The following is a 20908-nucleotide window of genomic DNA, read 5'->3' on the forward strand; positions in this document are numbered from 1 at the left end:
CTAAAATGGTTAATACCGTTTATACTTTTTCAAATTTCCATACCGTTTTAGGGAAGAATAAAGAAAAACGTCAAAATATGACTGAAGTCCTAAAAATCAAAATGCTTTTCTATGGTAATATAATTTAGATTTCATTCTTTGATAGATGGTTATTATTAATTTTGATTGTAGTCGTATTTTTTGCTGTTGAAGTCCTAGATCATATATACTTACGTGGATAAGTAAATCATTACGGAAACTGTCGCAAACATATCAACGACTTCCATTTGTCTTCTTTTTTTGTTGCACACGCGGTGCTTCTACAGTCTGACAAACGGATCTGAAACAACGGGGCAACGGTAAGGGGATCGCAATTTTGTGAAATCATGACCGATTTCATTCATAAAATATCCAGGAGCGTGCAGTGTTTCATAAAAATATATCAGGAATTTCTATAATATTTTCCAGTAAAGTTTATAATATTATTTTACTTTAAATGTACCTACATTTTGTTTAGTCATTTGCCAAATATAGTAATATTTGTTAAAACGCGTGTACTAATTACAACAAGCAGAAATCACGTTAAAAGCATAAAATACAATATAATACACCGCCACTGGATTTTTCAGTAGTAATGGCTGTTTCTGCTATTCCTAGAGAGGGGCATAAAGTTGGGGGTAATGGCGGCAAGACGTGCGAGAATCTCGACCAATCAGATTGGTTGAATCCGGGATGCCATGATGAATTTTGTCAGCGTTGCCAGCTTGCCTTAAGCGGACGTTATTTTTAGGAAATACTTTACCTTTTATAATAGGCAGAATGAAGGAGATCAGTTAATTAGATAAATATACATTAATACAATAAGAACAACGTCAAGATATTAGCATATATATAATTATGTATGCTGAAATGAACTAAAATATATTCAATTTATAGGTAATATTGAGCAACTTTGCTTTTCTATTATTAAACGTGACAACGTCGATTTTTTTTGCCCAAATTCCTCTTGCTGTTTTAGATCCGTTTGTCAGATATTACTCTATCTATCCTTGTCGAGAACCTATCGCCCGCGCGCCAAATTTGGACATTAATTAAAAAAAAATAATGTGTAAAATGCTTATATTTGAACAATAAATTGAATGTTTACTGTCACAAGAAATGAATTATATAAAAAATACATTTAGCCACTCCGTACGAATTATCAATATTCTTAAGAAATCTAACCAGAAAGTATGTATGTGGATTAATATAAATAAAAGAACAACTGAATACTTTACTTGCCTATGAAAAGATAATTCGGGGACAATTTCGGGGACCTTTATATCAGAACTTTCAAACACTAAACACTTTCTAGTCATTTTTACGAGTATTTAGAAAGTCAAACGAAAAAAAATAGAAATATAATTGCACAAACTTAAAATTAACTTCTCACTGAACACACTTGCATCCTTGGCTATATAAAAGCGGTCGATAAAAGAATAATTAATACAATTTTTAAATTAAAAAACGCAAAAAACAAGCGTTGTTACACAATGGAAATAAGATTATGACATATGATTACGTTGGGGACATATTTTTTAATGCTAAACTTATGGCGTTGATTTACCCACGTAAGTATAATGATCTAGGGTCGAAGTATCACATTTTTCGATAACTATTATCATGCTCCGGAAAGCATTGAACCAAATAAAATTTTGTGTTTTAACATTTTAAGACAGCAAAAAATAAGACGTTAATTAAAATTCTATCAGTCAAAGAATGCAAACGAAATTACATTACTATAGAAAGGCGTTTTGATTTTTAGGACATATTTTTATGTTTCTTTTTTAATTTTCTCTAAAACTGTATGGACATTTGGAAAACTATAAACGGGATTAACCATTTTAGAACAAGCAAACTTTTTTTATAAAGAATGCATTTTTCTCAAAAGAGCAATAATAAAAAAGTGTTTCCTCTTGTTAAGACAATCCGGGGACATACCGTAAATAAAGATTAGTAATTGAAGTTTAACATATTACAATAGAATCATTTATAATTTTAGATATAATTAATCAAGAACATGTATACAGTTTTACTATTTACCCAGATTTATTGATGGTTTATTAAACACGATCCAGTCGTTTACAGTCAATTTAATCAGCGAATTGTAAATGTATTAATCACTCACGCGTAAGCCTATGTAAATCCAATTATGTTTCCCACAACAAAATAGCCAACTACATAAATAAACTTTATTCTCATCGTTCTATTGAGCTGTATATCGACCGACAATTTGTTATGGGATATTGGTTTCCTTGAATTTTTTCATTTTTCTGTCATTTTAAAATCGCATGTGTTAAACACTTGATCGTCATGAAATAGCTTTGGGTTTCAAGGTTTTATTCACTTTATGGGATATCATCATACTTAAATAATACTGGTGAAATTGTAGAGCAATGGGAAAAAAAATTGCGTGTTTTATATCGATTGCATTAGACATTTTTTATAAGCATTACCTAAACTAACTAAAAAAAACTAAAAATTACTTATATTTCATACCAATTAAATTTTTAGTTACGTAATCGAGGGCGCGATTTTTAAATTAATTATTGCCATCCATGGACGTATTCGGTGCCAGGCTGACTAACTGGAAGCTAAATTTTCCTCGGTGGTTCAGGTGGTAGCTCTGCTGTAAAAAATGTCAAGTTGCCACATTTGTTTATTTATTTTCTGACATTGTCATTCGTTTTGACACTTTAGTTTTGTATTATGAGTTTTTGGTTTAATAAATAGTGTTGTGATAATGTAAGCTTAAAAATGTTTACTAGAAAACCTTGCAGCCGAACATTGTTCTTTTTATAACCTCTTTTAGTGCGAAGGTACAAGATAGCTTAATAGCCTTGAAAAATTCATTGCAACTTTATTAGAATATTTTGAACGGGAAAGTGGTAGTAATAGCCCTCTATGTCTCTTTAGTGCTGTTAAGAAGGTTAGTATTGTTGATGTAAATAATAACTGTTTATATATTTATAATGAATTTATTTTTGTTTCCTAAAATATTTTGATGAAAAGAAAAATTTTAGTCACGTTTAATCACGTGACTAAAAGTTTATTTGGTATGAACTGTATTTAAATAACCTAATCCCCCTAACTACATTATATAAAATATTTTCCAAAATTTAAATAGAACACCACTTCATATGTAATTAATATGTAGAATACCATTTATCAGGAATGACACTAATTATCATTTTAAATATACATAATAAATGAAGTAAGCTTTATATTTATTTCAAAATGATAATGTAAAGTCAACCTAAAATTTTAATTTAAAGTCAATTAACTAAACGGATTCGAAGTTTAAAAACCGCCAAGAATAATTATTTTAGCTTAATTACTCTCATTAGAGGTGGGATATATTCAGGGTTGGTTCACACAATAATTAAATAGAGTAAATCGTTTTATTTACAATGACAATATTTAATGTTAATAAAACGAATTAATTTGTGACCGATGTGGAAAAATGACACGCGCCGTAGAAATATTAATATTATCAACATCGGGCAGAGTTACAAAGATTTAACCATTTAGGATAGAACTTTAAATAGAAAATTGAATAAAATAAAAAAAATCCGATTAAAATCAAAAAAATCTGATTAAAATAAATCGATTTTTTTTATTTTTTTTAAATCATGATTTTTTTGCACCCTGGCTAGAAACACTTACACGGGTATTAGACCAAATTGAACTACGCATATAAATTATTCAAAAACAAAACTAATGACCAATCTTGTTATTAGTGGAAATGTATGGATGAATGGAGCAATTATACAAGTATATTCATATAAATATCTCCGGCATGAAATAACAATTTCATTCGACAACCAGATAGACGCAATACAAAGAAGAATAGGACTCATATGGGAAGTATTCGGCAAACTAAGATATGTGTTAAAATCAGATCTACCAATCAGTGCGTTATGTCAGTACTTACATATGGTGCAACACTGACGCTCGCTTATGGTACAAACACTGACGAAAAGGTCCATAGAAAAAATCCGTGTAGCCCAACGAGCTATGAAAAGAGCAATGCTTGGTATATCTTTAAAAGACAAGATACCTAATACAGTTAATAAAACAGCGTATACAGATAACAGAATAACAGATGCTTTATATTTGTTTAAAAAACTCTAAAAAAATCGAACTGGGTTGGGCATATTGCCAGAATAACGGTCCATTGAGGGACCAAGCTAATACTAGAATGGTGGCCAAGACAGGATGCTCTCAGAAGCAGAGGCAGACCTCCAACAAGATGGTCAGATGACTTAAATAGATTTAGAAGAAACTGGATCCAAGTGGCACAGGACCGAGAAGAATGGAAAATTTGAGGGAGGCCTACGTCCAGCAGTGGACACTTCAGACTGGTTGATGAACCTCTCACTCGGATTCTTCTCATTTCTCTTGCTTCTGCATTTTCTGCAACTTATTTTTGTTCTGGTGGAGTAACTAATGTTAATATAGTCTTCGTTATCGTCGCTTTCTGACAACATTTTGGCTTTTTTTGTTGCAGAAATTCGAAGGAACTGTGCAGTTCATTTTGGATTTTTGGGAAACTAAAAAAATCTGGAGAAAAAAGGAGTTGGGTCGGGACTCTATGGTGGATCGTCCACTAATTCGTTCGCATGTTTTCTTGATTTAAAAACTCGATTGTTTTTTGAGTTGTGTGGAGACTTGCATTGTCTTGGTGGAGTATTATTCATCGTTGAGCTTTAACAAATAGATTTGTATCAATCAGCAGTAACAGTTCTTTGATCTTGCAGAGGAATTATTGTTACTACATGACCCGCTTTTTAGACAAATGTCGCCACCATCATTTTGGATACACTTTGAGAACGGATAACTTCCGTCGGTTTTGGTTCATCTCGGAACACCCAAACAGCCGATTGACGTTTATTTTCGGGTTCATAAGAGTAAATTCAAGATTCATCACCACCGATAATACTGTATACAGGGTGGTCCAAACTGTATTCCGGAAACTTCGGCAGCACATCCTGCAGATACAAATAAGTAAAAAAGTTCATATAAATGTATGTCCTAAAATGCTTAGTTGCGGAGATACAGGATGTAGAAGTTTCATTTTTATTTCGATTTTTTCCAAATAATTTATGAAGTAACGTCAATATTTGGATGAAAATTGGTGTCTGGGAGTTTTTTGATATGAGAAATTTGATTTTCATGGCAATATGACTCCTACTTCTAGAGGGCGCCACCTACATTTTTTTTAACTGTTTTGAAGATTAATAACTTTTCTTCCGTATTTTTCCATGATTTTTTGCTTAAAAAATGTCTCTTGGTAAAAATCGTTACTAGCAACCGTTTTCAAGATATTTAGAATGAAAATAGTCAATACATGTCATCATTGACAAAAATAAACACGTTTAGTAGATAGTTACTTGACAAATAATAGATTTGGGAAATTTTTATTTTTTTAAATTAATCATAAACTTTTCTGCAAAAAAATAATGATAAAACAGTTTCTGTTGAACTCTTGGCACAAAAATATTTCAAGTTTATGATTTCAGTCTAATAACTCTTTAATCGACATGTTTAATTTAATGTCAATTGTGATAGGTATTGATAATTTCGATTCCAAATATCTCGAGAACCATTACTCGCAGCGATTTTTACCAAGATATATTTTTTACCTAAAAAACTTCGTAAATGTATATTTTTTTACTCAGTAGTTTTATTCAGGTACGGACGAAAAGTTATTACTCTTCAAACCAGTTAAAAAATATGTAGGTGGCGCCCTCTACAAGTGGGAGTCATATTGACATCAAAATCAAATTTCTTATGTCAAAAAACTTCTAGACACCAATTTTCATTCAAATATTGATGTCACTTCAGAAATTATTTGGAAAAAATCGAAATAAAAATGAAACTTCTACACCCTGTATCTCCGAAACTAAGCATTTTAGGACATACATTTATACAAACTTTTTTACTTATTTTTATCTGCAGAATATGGTGCCGAAGTTTCCGGAATACAATTCGGACCACCCTGTATATTTTTGGAGTTTTCTGCGTTAAACCGGTGTAGAGTTTTTTGACACCAATTGAGTCTAATTGCCTTCTGTTCTTTTATCAACTGATGCAGTATCCAACGAGAAACTATTTTTTACAGATAATTCTTCATATAAACCTTTTTGGAACTCAGGTCTTTGAAATGCTCAATGATGTTTCAATTTCACGATATATGGCATGTCGATCCTCTTGGATCAGCTTATGTACAGCATCGGCGTTTTCCTGGGGTACTACCGTTATTAGTGGCCCTGTTCTTGGATGGTCGCACACACGGCAAAATGCTATGTTTAGTTTGACAAAAATCGAAATTACAAATATTTTTTTTCGTATGTTTATCCACTCACTGTCTTTCTTATAAAATCTTTGGACCTGATTTTAAATGTTATCATTTTTTCCGAGCAACTATAGCGGTGCAAGCGCTGATGAAAGTTGATGAGTGAGTCCGCACTTTCTGGTAACTGCGTTAGCCTAGTACAAACATGAAGCGCAAAAGAGTTTCATTTACACCCAACACAGCCATTTGAAAATTAATTATCAATATAGCTACAGACATGTTGTACAATTAAATAACATCAATATAATAAATTTGAACTGTTTTGAATGTAGATAAGATATATATTTTAAAGACATTATTTTGGGTTTATTTTTTTATAATTTTGTTTTCATAATGGGTTATAGCTATGAGTTCCACGGAGTTCCGCTTTTAATTTAATGAAATTAAAATCACTAATGTATGTTGATGTATGTATATATATGTATTGTATGACAGGTATAAAAAAATCAGCTTTTCCATATCTACCCTTTTTTGAAATGGCCCTTTATTTCGCACTAATTTCTATACCAGTCATGTAATATTAAGAAATTATTTTTTTTAGTTTTAAGAAAACAGATATTCTAAATTATGAATTTCTAAATGTATTACAAGCTTTTTTTTCATATATTATTGACGATAGAAAAAAAAATCAAATGGCTGTGCTGGGTGTAAATGACACTCATTTGCGCTCGACGAAAGCTGGTAACGCTTGGACTACTCTAGTTGATTGAAAAAAATTCTAATATTTAAAATTAACCCTACAAATGTAATAAGAAAAACAATGTGTGGATAAACATATGAAAAAAAATTAATCTGGATTTTTGTCAAGCTAAACATAGCATTTTGCCGTGTGTGCGTCGGTAAGACTAAACCGTCTACGTTTAAATTCTCCATAACAACGAAAGATTGTTGTATATTATATTGTATATAATATACAACATTGTATATAACTGTATATCGAGAAACTATGGTTAAGCTCGTTGAATTTGACACTTCATGTCAGTTTAATAATATATTTTTGTAGTTTTATGCTTAGGCATAAAAGTGCTTTACTTTTAAGCCTAGGCGTTAAAATGACTTTTTTATATTGTCAATAATGTCGCAAAAATTAACACCTTTATGGCGTTTGAAAAAAAAAACATTATTATACCTCTACATGTAATAAAATACTTCACAACTCTACAAAAAGTATAAACGTTAATTAGGTTTAGATCACTCTTAATAATGTTTCTTTAATGGTACAAGGTCTAGTGTGTTTACGTAAAGTACAACATTTATTCAACCTAATGACAGACTTAATTATTTCTAATATTTATTCTAATTACGTAAAACGCTCGTGGGCAAAGCCGATGGCAAATTGGTCTTACCTTATTTCGATATATCTGTCGTTCGGTTAACGATGTTGGAGTGTCATCATCATCGTGTTTAATTGCTGGTAATATAATAAGCCGCTAACGAATTTAATTAACCTCATATTATTTATTATTCATAATTATGGATGGTTAAATGTCATTTTTTTCTTTATTATATTCATTGCATACGAAATGTCACTGGAAGGTTATCTATTTTTTAGTATTGGTGTATTGCGTTTCTTGTCTCCACTTCAAGCGGAATGGTTCTTATTAGTAGTGGGAACTATCGAATGAATACTATCGAAACATTCGATAGTTGCAATTCATTCGAATAATTCGATAGTTAGTAAGAAAATATTCGTTGAAAACTATTCGAATAAAAATTATCGAATAGATCCGTCATCTGTCTTGAAATATTGTATTCTAGTAATTCGGCAGCAAAAACCATTCATTTATAAAATTCATTCATTTATAAAATTCATTCATTTATGAAATTCATTTATTCGTCAGGATCAATTATAATAAAATATTAACTGAATTTTAGTTGTCGCCCGGCGACGTAGGTTTTTTCCGAGAAAGCGGTCGGTGGCAATGCTATGAAAGAAGCCGGCATCTTTGATTTTTTGCGGAGTCATATATAGATAAGAACACATTATTTTTTTTATTGAGGTGCTAGTATTTACACAGAAAATACATTATGAAGGGCGCTGTTGCCATATTTTTGTATTAGTTGATATTAGCAAAGAATATTATTGTTTGGCTTTAGTTAGTTAGGGATAGTATGTCTATATATTCTGCATTTTTTTTATTAATATTCTGTTGTTACACTGCAATAATACTTATTATTTTGGATGTAGGAAAATTATTTTTAATGTTTTAAGCAAAAACTGGTTTAATAAATAATAATAACAGTAATAATTTGTTATACCTATTAACAACAAAATTTAAAATCATTTAATATAAATATATTTTTTTTTTTTTTTTTTTAAGTAGTAGCAAAATATAAACAACAAATTAGATGTCAAAATTATTTATATTAGATCCTATTTAAAAATAATATAGTCTCTAATTTTTTTGGCAACGTTGGTTTATTAAATAATAATAATTACAGAACTAATTTGTTTAGGGCAACGGCCCAGCTACGTCGAAACACCGGTTCCCATTAGAACACCGAAGTTAAGCGACGTAAGGCGATGCTAGTGGATGGACGGGTGACCGGTTCGAAACTTTGCATCGTGCTGTTGTCCAAAAAGGGAAAAGTGTAAAATCTATTGATACACACTGCTCATTCACGCCGGTTCAAGGCCGGATGAGATCGGATATCTCGTGAGTAAGAGTTAATTTAGACACTTCCTAAGTCGGTAGGCCATTGACCATGATATGGCCGAGGACCGCGGTTCGGATTCCGCGTAAACAAGTAGGTCCCGTCCAGTTTAACCATTGCAGCAGAAAGGAGACGTTAACTTGAACCTTAAAAAAAACTAATTTGTTATATTAACAACAAGTTTTAAAATCATGAAATATAAACATTTATTAATTTTCTAAGCAAGCGGTATAATGGAAGGAAAATATAAATAAAAAATTAGAAATCAAAATTATTTATATTAGGTGCTTTATATTACTATTTAAAAATTATATTTACTTTTACTGGCATTTACTTTAAAAAATAAATGAAATATTTCTTCGCAAAAACTACATGTAAGAGAATTAGCATAAACAAAATACAAACATCGTTAACTTTTTTTAAATTGGCACGTGTAAAATTTTCATTTTAATTTTCTCACCCCATAGTTTGAGTTCGATAACCATTTATTTAACCACATTAATTAAATATAATTATTAAGTTCCAACTAATTCTTAGGTATTATTAAAACATCTAAAATACAAATATGTATTTTTAAAATTAATTGTAAGTTCATCTCATCTCTCTTAAAAATTGCTACTTCTCAAAATTTCCCATTAAAAAATAGACCATATACCATATAAAATGAAATAATTGAAAGATCGGACTACGGAAAACCACACAAATTATCGGAAAAATTTTGACCACCTGCACATGCCACACAATCGTCAATAAATCAAATTAAAAAATAACTACTATTTTAGTATTTTAACTATTTTAATAAACGCAAAATACAGTATTTATACGGCGAAGTTATAAAAATTTGGAAGAACCAATAATGCACTGACGCATACAAAATTCAAACGAATACTAAATTTCATTTATCAAAAGCATTCGATAGTCGTGGCTCAACGATAACCATTTAGTCGCACGGCGAGGTTGTCACATATGCTTTAGTTTACAAATGAATGAATGATTTTATTCGAATAAAACCATTCGATAGTTGAAATCATTCATTCATTAACCATTCGATAGTCTAATTCATTCGATAGTTCCCATCGCTAGTTCTTATAGCGGATGATCGAAAAAAAAACGGTGTGAAAGAGAACTGGGGAATGATAATGGACAATATCTTTGGCAAGGTCAATCTCTAGACGTCATTTATTTAAAAAATGAGATAAAACTTGTCACAAAAATTCTGAGATCTGCAAAGCTGCGATTCTTTATTCGCAATTGAAGCTGCGATTGCGATTTTATTATTTAAATATTGTACTAGGTATATCATTGTCTGTGTATACAGGGTGTCCAAAGCTGAGCGTGCATTAGCAGTTTCTAGAGAACAACAATATCTAGATTGGAGATTTTTTGCACATTACTGTTTCACAATGAGATCTATCGATTAAAAATATTTTCAATATGGCGGCACTTCCGGAAATAACGGAAGTTGACAGCAACCTTCTTATTTTAAATGGGTACCATTTTTGATTACATACTTAAATTTTCTGTAAAATTTTATGAATTTTGATATCAAACACTCTATACCTAACATTAACCGTTTTTGAGAAAAAAAAACATTTAAAAAAAAACAGGAAAAAAAACTGCCTGTCTGTAAAAAACACTGTAGCATAAAGAGAAGACATGTGGCTATCTATTTCAAAAATTAAATTGTTCGAATGTCATATTATATTGGCCGTAGCTGTCATGGAATTGAGCGATTAAAAAATGATCATAAATCTTTTTTTCAAATGGAAACCCACTTTTAATTTCACTAGTGAAAAGGTTTTTTAATTCGTTACTTTTTGATCGAAACGAATTGAATACGTCAATCAATCCTAATTTATGTCATATGCTAACATAGCAAATCTCGTTTTTTTTATCAAAAAATAGAAATAAAAAAGTTATAGGGGCGAAACACTCTTGAGAAACACCCGGTATTTTATTGATCTTGGCCCTAGAAAATAATACCTTCTCTATAAATAAACAACAGAAGTCAGAGAAAATCTTTGCATTTTAATCGCAGTTTACTATAAAATACTTCAATGAACCACAAAATTACATTCGCAACAAAATCGCAAATCGCAATTCCTAAAAATTCCAGATAGAAAGTTATCACGGTCCTAGTTTATAAAATCACAATCGCAGCAAAATCGCAAATCGTAACAGAATCGCAAATCGCAACTATAATAATATTTGGTGCCTAAATTAAAACTCTCAAATAGAAAAAATCGCAGTCGCAGTTTCCTATGAGAGCTAATCGCAGGTTGCGATTGTGATTTTAAAATCGCTGCGATTGAAGCACAGTTTGCGATTTGTTGCTCATCTCTACTAGATTTTTAGTTGCCCTTCTCTACTAAATTTTATACTCTTTAAATGTTTCATTTGATGTTGATTTTATTAAAACATAATTTTAATTATAATATAATAAAATATGCGACTATGGTAACGGGGTGTTTTATTCAAACGAAAAACGCGATCGCACTGGCTGGGGATCGAACCCAGTACTTCTAGCAGAAACAATTATTGTATGATTAATTACTAAAGTGACTAAACAATATGCAACGTTCGAACAGTTTTCTCCGATCCGTACCACCAATTTTTTTTTATCAAAAATTATTTATCTGCTATTAATATTCAAGGTTAAGTCAATTATAAAGCGATGACGCAAATTTTGAGATTTTCACACCAACATTCAATATTTATTTATTAGTTTTGTTAAATTTAACCATATATTTTATATATTTCATTGTTCTGTTTTTTTATACTCGTAGCAGATTAGTAACTGTGACAGTTTGTATTGTGTATATTTTTGTTTTCTTTTATATCTACCAGAGCTGCAACAAGTCAGTTTGAAAAAGGCTTAAGTCTTAAGTCATTTCTAAAATCTAAATGATTTAAGTTTTAAGTCAATTTCAATATAAAGTTCAAATGATTCAAGTCTTAAGTCTTTGAACTTAAGTCATTTTATTTCAAGTTAAATCATTTTTGTAAAGACTTAAATCTAAATAACGTTCTTTAAGTCGTTTTTACGATTTAAGTCTATTCTTTTGACTTAAATAATGATTATCTACAAGTTAAGTCAGTAAAATGACTTAAATCAATATAACTACCCCCAAGTCAAGACAACCAAGTTAAGTCAGTAAAATGAGTTAAATCAATATAATTACCCCCAAGTCAAGACAACCAGAATTAAATTATTTAAGTACCTATTTTTTAAATGTTAATATTAATTTTGTTGTATTACTGATTTTCGTATTAACTATATTATTAATTTATTGTAGGTACATATAAGAATAAAACCATTTAAATAAAACGGTTTATTTTCAGAATAACAACAAACAATAAACAATAAAAAATATACGCATCAACGGCAAAACTCTGACTTAGATCTTTTCCTAAAATGACTTAAATCTTTTAAAAGATTTAAGCCTTTTTTAATGACTTAAGTCTTCTTAAATTTTGGAATAAACACTTAAATCATTTTGAAAATGACTTAAACTTCGAGTCTTAAGTCAGATTTAGAAATATGACTTAAAATCAAATGACTTAAAGCTTCATTCAGAACTTCCCAATTAGTGGAATAAATTATTGGTTTCAATTTTTATACTTTTTAGTTTACGATCATTCACAATGTCAATTGAAATTAAAATTAATAAAATATCCTAGCAACAGCTTGCGGTAGTCTGTTATATCCATAGAGAAAGCATGTAATATTTAGTTTATAAAACAATAAACTTTTGATTTCTAACCAAGATTTTCCTTGATGGGTGATAATCAAAGGCCAAAATGACATTTCTCGCAAATTTTGATGTATAATTAGTGGAAAAGTCAAAAGTTTGTTAACTTTTTCCACTAATTCAAAAATTACTACCACTAATTATGACGTTATGAATGCTTACATTAAAATTAGGTGAACAAACTTTTACGGCTAATTGAAACTACTAATTTATTCCACTGATTTCGAGGTTCTGAATGAAGCTTTAGTCATTAAAATGATTTAAATCAAAAAGAGATTTAGGTTTTCTGTGAGTTTGCAGCTCTGATACCTACTCAGTATATTTTCACTGATGGCAATTTTATTATTAACTAAGTTGTTAAAACCATTTGAGATACTACCCATATTCTTAAATTTATTGTTTTATAAATTTAGAAACTCTTTTTAAACTTCTCTGTAAAGTTTAGCATTATCATCATATCTTTAATTCTATATGCAGTAAAGTCTGAAATATTTCTAAAATAATGACGGAATTTGTTGACTTGAAAATTCCAAAATAAACATTAAAACCAAGTTTTAAGAACTCGTTGGTAATTTCACCGAAACTTTATGAAAATAATTCGTTAATAACTTCAACATCTTTAAAAGTTTGGTTTAAAAGCAAAACTCACTTTAAAATGAGAACTTTTCAATTTCGAAGTTTTTGCTGAGCTTTATTGAGCCTTTAACAACTTTAGACAAGTGGCTTGGTATCATGGCGGCCAGCTTCGCTTTGCGCTTTACTTCTTTGGCTGTTTTAGCGGCTAACTTCACCGCAATCAATCTGTTTGTTTAATCAAACTCCCTCATTTAGAGGGAACGATTGAAATACAGATCTGTCTTCTCTTGTTTTATTGTCTGAAGTTAGTAACAATCAAGTTTGACAGCTTAATAAACTGATCAGTATAGTAGTAAACAATATTTGTTTTGTTTGAGATAAGATATAATATATGATCGGAAAAACGGCGTTAGCGATGGCTATGAAATGAACATCGCAAAAAACGGGGTCTAAAAAAAACTAGCGTGTACCCACGACTTCGTTCACATCAAATGTAATTTGTAATGGTGATGATAAAGCAAAGCAAGAATTTCCACTAACTGGATAAACAATATGGCGATATTATTATATAACTTGGTAATATTTGAGGGGTAGTTTCATCTCGTTGGAATTTGACTTTCGAAAAATCCGTTTGTCAAAAATAAGCTTTTTACGTCAAGTAGTTTAAGCAGAATCGTGGTTAATCAATTACCCAACTTTTTGGAACACCATGTATGATTTTTTAAAAAATTTCAGAATATGTAAAAAAACAAAATAAATTATGCGTGTCCAAGCGTTTTCCCGAAAGACTAACCGTTTTTTAAATAACAAATATTGTAATATTTGTAGGGCGTTTTCACCCTCTTGGAATTTGAGATTCGAGAACCTCTCCTTATCGAACCTCTACACCCCACAGTCAATGCGTTTGCCAAAAATCAGCTTTAAACGTCAAGCAGTTTAAGCAGAATGGTCATATTTTATGAAACACCCTGTATAAATTTTTAAAAAATCTTAAAATATGTAAAACAATAAAATAAAATATACTTGTTTAAGAGTTTTTCCGAAAAACTCACCGGTTTTTAAATAAAAAATATTCTAATATTTGAGGGGTGGTTTCACCCCCTTAGAATTCGAGTTTCGAAAAATCCCTTCTTATCGAACCTCTACACCCTAAAGTCAATCCGTTTTCCAAAAATCAGGTTTTTACGTCAAGCGCTTTAAGCAGGATCGTGATTTTTCGGAAACTTGACCGTTTTTTAAATAAAAAATATTGTAATATCTGAGGGGTGGTTTCACCCCTTTGGAACTAGAATTTCGAAAAATCCCTTCTTATCGAACCTCTACACCCTAGGATCAACCTGTATGCCAAAATTGAGCTTCTTACGTTGAGTGGTTTGAGCAGGATGGTGATTAATCAGTGAGTCAGTCACTTAAGGATTTTATATATTAGTATAGATTATATGGTGAATGTCATCGATGTTCATTTCTAACCCAACTAGACCCCGTTTTTTTCGATCGAAATTATGATACAAAATACAGGCGGTTTCGTTTAAAATAGTGGTGAACAATGCAACATTTGGTTTTGACTCACGCTGTATATATCAAACAATACTTATTGCAAATTATGGTAGACCGAATTTTGAGGAAGGTTATACAGTACTTCCTGTTTTAAATTCCTCGAATTATAGAATTTTAAGAGGGCTTTAAATAAGCAGTACTTAAGTACAATAAGCAGTAATTTAAATAGCATTTAGTTTAAAAACAGTTATATTTCAAAAAGCACTCGGTATAGTATATGATATTATGGTATTTTTGGAACGGAAATTTAGTGGCATCCACTGAGCTAAAAAATATATAGTATTTCATTTAAAAATATACAACTTTGGTTTGAAAATATATTGGATTCATCCTGTATATTGACAAAAATATTTTCAACATGTGCGTTACCATTGCCCCGCATTATGTAAAAAAAATGAAATTAGTTTTACAAACCGAAAACCTAATATAGAGCTTTTTCGGAATCTTTTGAATCGCCCTGTGTAACTGTTGATTACATACTTAATTAAGTAATTGATACACAAAAAATTCTGCGAATATTTTATCTGGCCGTTTAATGTCAGGGGCCACACACGTTTCACTATACTTGCGCAAACTAGACATGCGCAAGTGTACTGGAACGTGTGGGAAGATTTTTGCGCAAGTCTCTAGGCTTGTGCAAATCTCCAGAAAGATTGAATTTCTTTTTTCGATTTCGAGACATTGAATATTTCGCACAAGTATATTTGTAATTTTAGATTCTGAGACTTATGCAAATCTAGTTTGCGCTACCCGCTAAACTCAAAGTGTGAACCTCCAAAGTTTTGAACCACGCGCGGCTACTGTGTTCGTAGCACATTAATAACTGCATTTTACTTGATCATCGGTAAACTAAATTTTGGCATTACATGATACTATTAACTACTAACTACATTGTTTTGGCAGACATTCAACAATATGAAATAAACTAGTCTAATATGTAATAAACTGTTATTATACTTTTGTTACGAAATGATGAAATTTATGAAATGCACATTAAAATCATATACCATGTTTGATAATATCATTATTAGTAGTATTAGTAGTAATTTATTTTGTGTTGGTTCTTTCTTCCTCTTATAGTCTCATTTTCTAATTTTGTTTCTGTTCTATAACTGAAAGTAATGAGAAATAATTTTATTATTTCTTAACGCGCGTCTGACTTTTATATTTGATAACGTCGTAACTTCTGAAATACTGGGTTTTATTGATATATTACATAGTCTGGGATTTATTACTTTTAACAGACAAATTAATAAGTGGTATTTCAATCTTTGTCTGCTCTGAGAGGGAATAAGAAATATAGATTTATTTTTGTATGTTGTAATGTATTTTAAAATCTACAAGAAAAAAAGAAATGTCTGTAGGGTTTTATTTTCACACTAATAGTAGTAGTTGTAGTCCATGTCCGGGCGATAACCAGCCAAGGACATGACTAATTTGGGTATAGATATAATAGAGGATGAGACAATTCTTCGAATAATTCCGACAGTACCAAGCACCACGGCTTTTTGCATCCACATGACGGTGTTGTTCGGGAGGTTTAGTTCTCTAATATGTTGGTTTGTCATTTTGTGTACAAGACTATTGGCACTTATTATTAACGGTACTATAGTCACCTTCCTCCGTTCCCTGATTGCTTTTATTTCCTGAGAAAGTGCAACGTATTTGTTCATCTTATCTGCATAGGCCTTAGCTACGTTATAATCTTGCGGTACTGAGAAGTCGATTATGGTGGCGTTTTTTTCAGATTTATTCCATATTACCATATCGGGTTAATTATGTTCTACCTATATCTGTTTCTACTGTAAAATCCCAGTATATCTTGGTGATGTTATTTTCTAATACAGTTTTTGGAACGTACATGTGGTGGGGGGTGAATGGGTCAAGGAGGCCCTTATTCAGGCATACCAGCTGGTGCACTACTTTTTCCATGTTATTATGTTTCTCTAGGTATCTGGTCCCGCCTATTTTACTGCATCCAGAAGATAAATGCTGTACAGACTCCTCACTTATATTACTCAGGATTACTGTAGGATTATAATTAATCGTATTATTTATACAGGGTGAGTTTCCTACGATGTTCTCTATGGGTATCTCGGAAACTACTGGAGTTAGAGAGTCGGTTAAATGAGAAAAGAATTGCAGCAAATCGGTGCCGGTGTCGGCGCCGGCTTTGCACCCGTTCCGACAGTTGTATTTAATTCTGTTGTATTTGCCGGTCCCCGACTATTTTACGGGATCGGAGTATATGTGAAGGAGCTAATTTATTAATATTGCAATCGATTTCAGCTCCGGCACCGGCACCGATTTTGCCGGTGTGTGTGAAAGCGCTCTAAGCCATGAACTTACTAGATATTTCGAAAAAAACAAATTTCGGCTATCTCAAAAATTGTCCCTAATTCCATTATAATCTATTTTAGACAAAGTTTTCAGATAAATGTTGTAGATAATCACATCCTAGATGAGACTGTGCCCTCCGTTTTTTAAAGCCTGTCATTTTTGACATATGACACAAACATATGTTTTTTTAAATGGAAACCATAGATTTTCCATGACTGCATAAAAAGCGCCATTTTTTAAGCTTTTCAGCGATATAAGCTATAATACGTGTCTTTCGAAAAATTACTGAGTTATAGCCAATTCTTATCATTTTTAAACAACTTAGTTAGCCATGGGAACAAGTTCAATCGGCGTCTCAGTAATGTGAAACTGTCAAAACTTTGTAAATTGAAATAAACAAAATTGTAAATATGAATTTTTCAAATAAAGAAAAGCGTGTAGGAATATTGGTTCAACTTTCCTTGGCCATACATTTCCAAGGATATGTTGACCAGTGAACGTTACTTACGTTTTTTAGAAAAGTTAAATTTAGATACTCGCGCATCAATAGAGTGGTTCCAACATGACTTTCATTATGACACTCCCCCTTATAATATATTTATATCATAATTATGTAAACTCAGAGATAGGAAGAGGTGGATCAATTGCATGGGCCTCCTCGATCACCTGACCTATCCATTTTAGATTTTTTTTAACAAAGTTTACAAAAGAACTTATGAATTAAGAGACTCGAAGAGGCGGTACGGGAGAAGTTTATTGAAGTCGACCGGCCGTTCTGTGGGAAAAGCTTATAATTCAGTTTTAAAAAGATGCATTTTATGTACTCAAAACAATGGCGGTTTTTTTTTTGAACATTTGCTAAAATATCTTAAAATGTATGTAGTGATATTAGTTTTTTAAGTTTTAGTTTGTGTAATGTGAATTGTAAAGAACCGTTTAATAAAATATTCTGTCTTTTTATAAGTAACAAATCATAACAGAATAAGAATACCATACCAACTAAGTGAAATTTGTCAAGAAAGATAAGAATTGGCTATAACTCAGTAATTTTTCGAAAAAAACATATAGCTTATATCGCTGAAAAGCTTAAAAATGGCGCTTTTTATGAAGTCATGGCCAACTATGGTTTCCATTTAAAAAATCATATGTTTGTATCATATGTCAAAAATGACAGGCTTTAGAAAAAATCGTAGAACACAAGCATATTAGGGATGTAATTATCTACAACTTTTATACTTACTAATAGATTATAATGGAATGAGGGACAATTTTTAAAATAGCCGAAATTTGTTTTTTTCTAATATCTAATAAGCCACGAACTTTTTCAAAAATCCTAAAGTCGCATATTTATGACCCTACAAAACTGCAATTCTTTCCCATTTAACCGACCCTCTATCTCCAGTAGTTTCCGAGATACCCATAGAGAACATCGTAGGAAACTCACCCTGTATATTACTATTTATTTTTACTACTTTTATTACTGTACTTTTTTTATTATATTTATATATTTACTAGTTTGTGGGGCGTTCTTCTAAAATGTTATAATTTATATGATTATTTTGAATGCCGTGTGAGACTGGTCTTGGTCTTGCACAAAAAGCAAGACCAAGGCTAGTGTAGGATGCAGAAAAATAAGGGCAAAGCCAACATTGTGCGAACGAATATTTATCAGTGCTATTAAACAACAGGCCTAAACAAGGTTTGACGCATATTATTATATATTTCGAAATATCATCCCACCATTCACTAACTGAACGGGATTTCCACACACCCTGATACAAAAAACGTATTTAATAAAAACATGTTTTGTTCAGGCTGTAAACTCATCAATATGTTAACCATGATGCGTTTTTAAATAATCTGTTCTATTAAATTTAGCTTTATAGAGGCAATTACAAATACCATTTTATCCAAAAATGGAAACCAATTCATAAACTCTGTTATTTAAAAAAATATATATTGTCGATAACTGGCTGATATGATTTTAATGCGTTTGATTAAATTTTAATAAAATTTTACTAAAAATTCATTTAGTAAAAATAGTTTACAAAGTTTGGAACGAGTAACTTAACAATAAACATTGCAATTTTCATTTTTTTTTAATTTTCGTTTTAATTCAGTGATCTATAATAGCACTATGTTTAATATAATACAAAAGTATAATTATTTGGGATAATACTAGATATTTATAAGTCTAACTATTAAATATCATTGCTACATTACAATCAAGTTCTAGTTCACATTGGAGTCTTATTTATAGCTAGCTGTGTTCGTGACTGCCGATACAAAGTTCAAAATAATTTGCGCTACATAGATAATTTGAATGATATTAATAATTCAGAACCGCTTAAATTATAGCCAATTCCGAAATAATTTTTCTCTTGAATGTTGGATTATTATTTATGGAAAACTTGACGCTAATTATTTACAGCTGAGCTTTATTTTGTGGTTACTGGTGATTTTGTGGACAAAATATAGTAATATTCGCAATAAAGTGTGATTTAAGTACAGTTTTTTATTAATATTTTAGATGTTAGTAGCTTATTAACAATGATGCTGATGTGAAATCTAAATCGCCAGATTCAACATGTCCAATATCATGGTAATTAGATAACAGGCGATATATTTTATAATTAAAATTAGGCTGTATTATTTTTCAGAGAAACCATAATCAATGTAGATAAATAATTGAATAGATCAGTTTTCAAGAAAGGTAGTTTATAGCATGATCATATCTACATTAAGAATTTGTTATAATATTATTATCACATAATTTTTCAACTATTAACGATTATTTTAAGTTAAAGTTTGCAAATAAAAGTGCTTTTTATGGAATTAAAATAACCTTTCCTACAATATAGGTATTAAAAAACACAATATGAGTTTTCATAATATAAAAATTCAAGTTTACATAATATAAGAAATTATAGCAGAATATATTATGTGAAATAATAGAATACCTGAAATAGTATTGAAAAAATTAAACATATCTAATTACAAGTTAAATAATTGGTTGCTGCAATTGGTTTGAAGCTTAGGTTTTTGAACTGAATAATTATGAGAGATAAAAAGTATTATCTTTAATTTACTTCTAATGTGTGTTTATTTTGTAGATTAAGTAAAAATAAATACCTATTACTTATATCATGTCATTATTTTCATTACTTTTAATTAAATTAAGATGATTTAATGTTTATGATGGAATTTTAAATGTTCTTTTATCTGGCTATTTAATTTTGCTTAGAAATTTCCATAATAATTACTTATGTTTTTGTTCCTTTTTTTTTCTTCTTATAATTAGTCAGTCTTAAATATTTTCTTTATACCAGATTTATCTTATAAAATAAAGTTGAACATATTTTAACAAGATTTATGCTTAGGTACATAATATACAAAATGTATTGAATTTTACGTATAATTTAAAAATTCAATAATATAGAAGGGGTTACCCTTCAATTCAGGGGTTACCCTGAAGTTTATTATAATATCAAATTTTCCAGACCACTTCTTAATATACCTTCTGCTACACTCACCGCTACGAAAAACGGGCACCTTAAAATTTTGATGTACTTTAAAGTTTTATATATGTTGTTTTAGTGAACCGATTTTTGTGATTTTTTAAGCAATTTGTAGCCAAATTATTTACCTTTTT

General features: G+C 30.4%; 1 protein-coding gene across 4 annotated transcripts in view; it reads left to right on the top strand.

Moving 5' to 3' along the window:
* The window catches only part of LOC115888956 (RNA-binding protein Nova-1), a 208641-nt gene that overhangs the window by 174671 nt on the left and 13062 nt on the right, over window positions 1-20908 (top strand). The gene's annotated exons all lie outside the window — the stretch shown is intronic.

This window comes from Sitophilus oryzae, unplaced genomic scaffold, assembly GCF_002938485.1.
Source record: "Sitophilus oryzae breed Bouriz unplaced genomic scaffold, Soryzae_2.0 scaffold_810_pilon_pilon, whole genome shotgun sequence".
Classification (NCBI taxonomy): Eukaryota; Metazoa; Arthropoda; class Insecta; order Coleoptera; family Curculionidae; genus Sitophilus; species Sitophilus oryzae.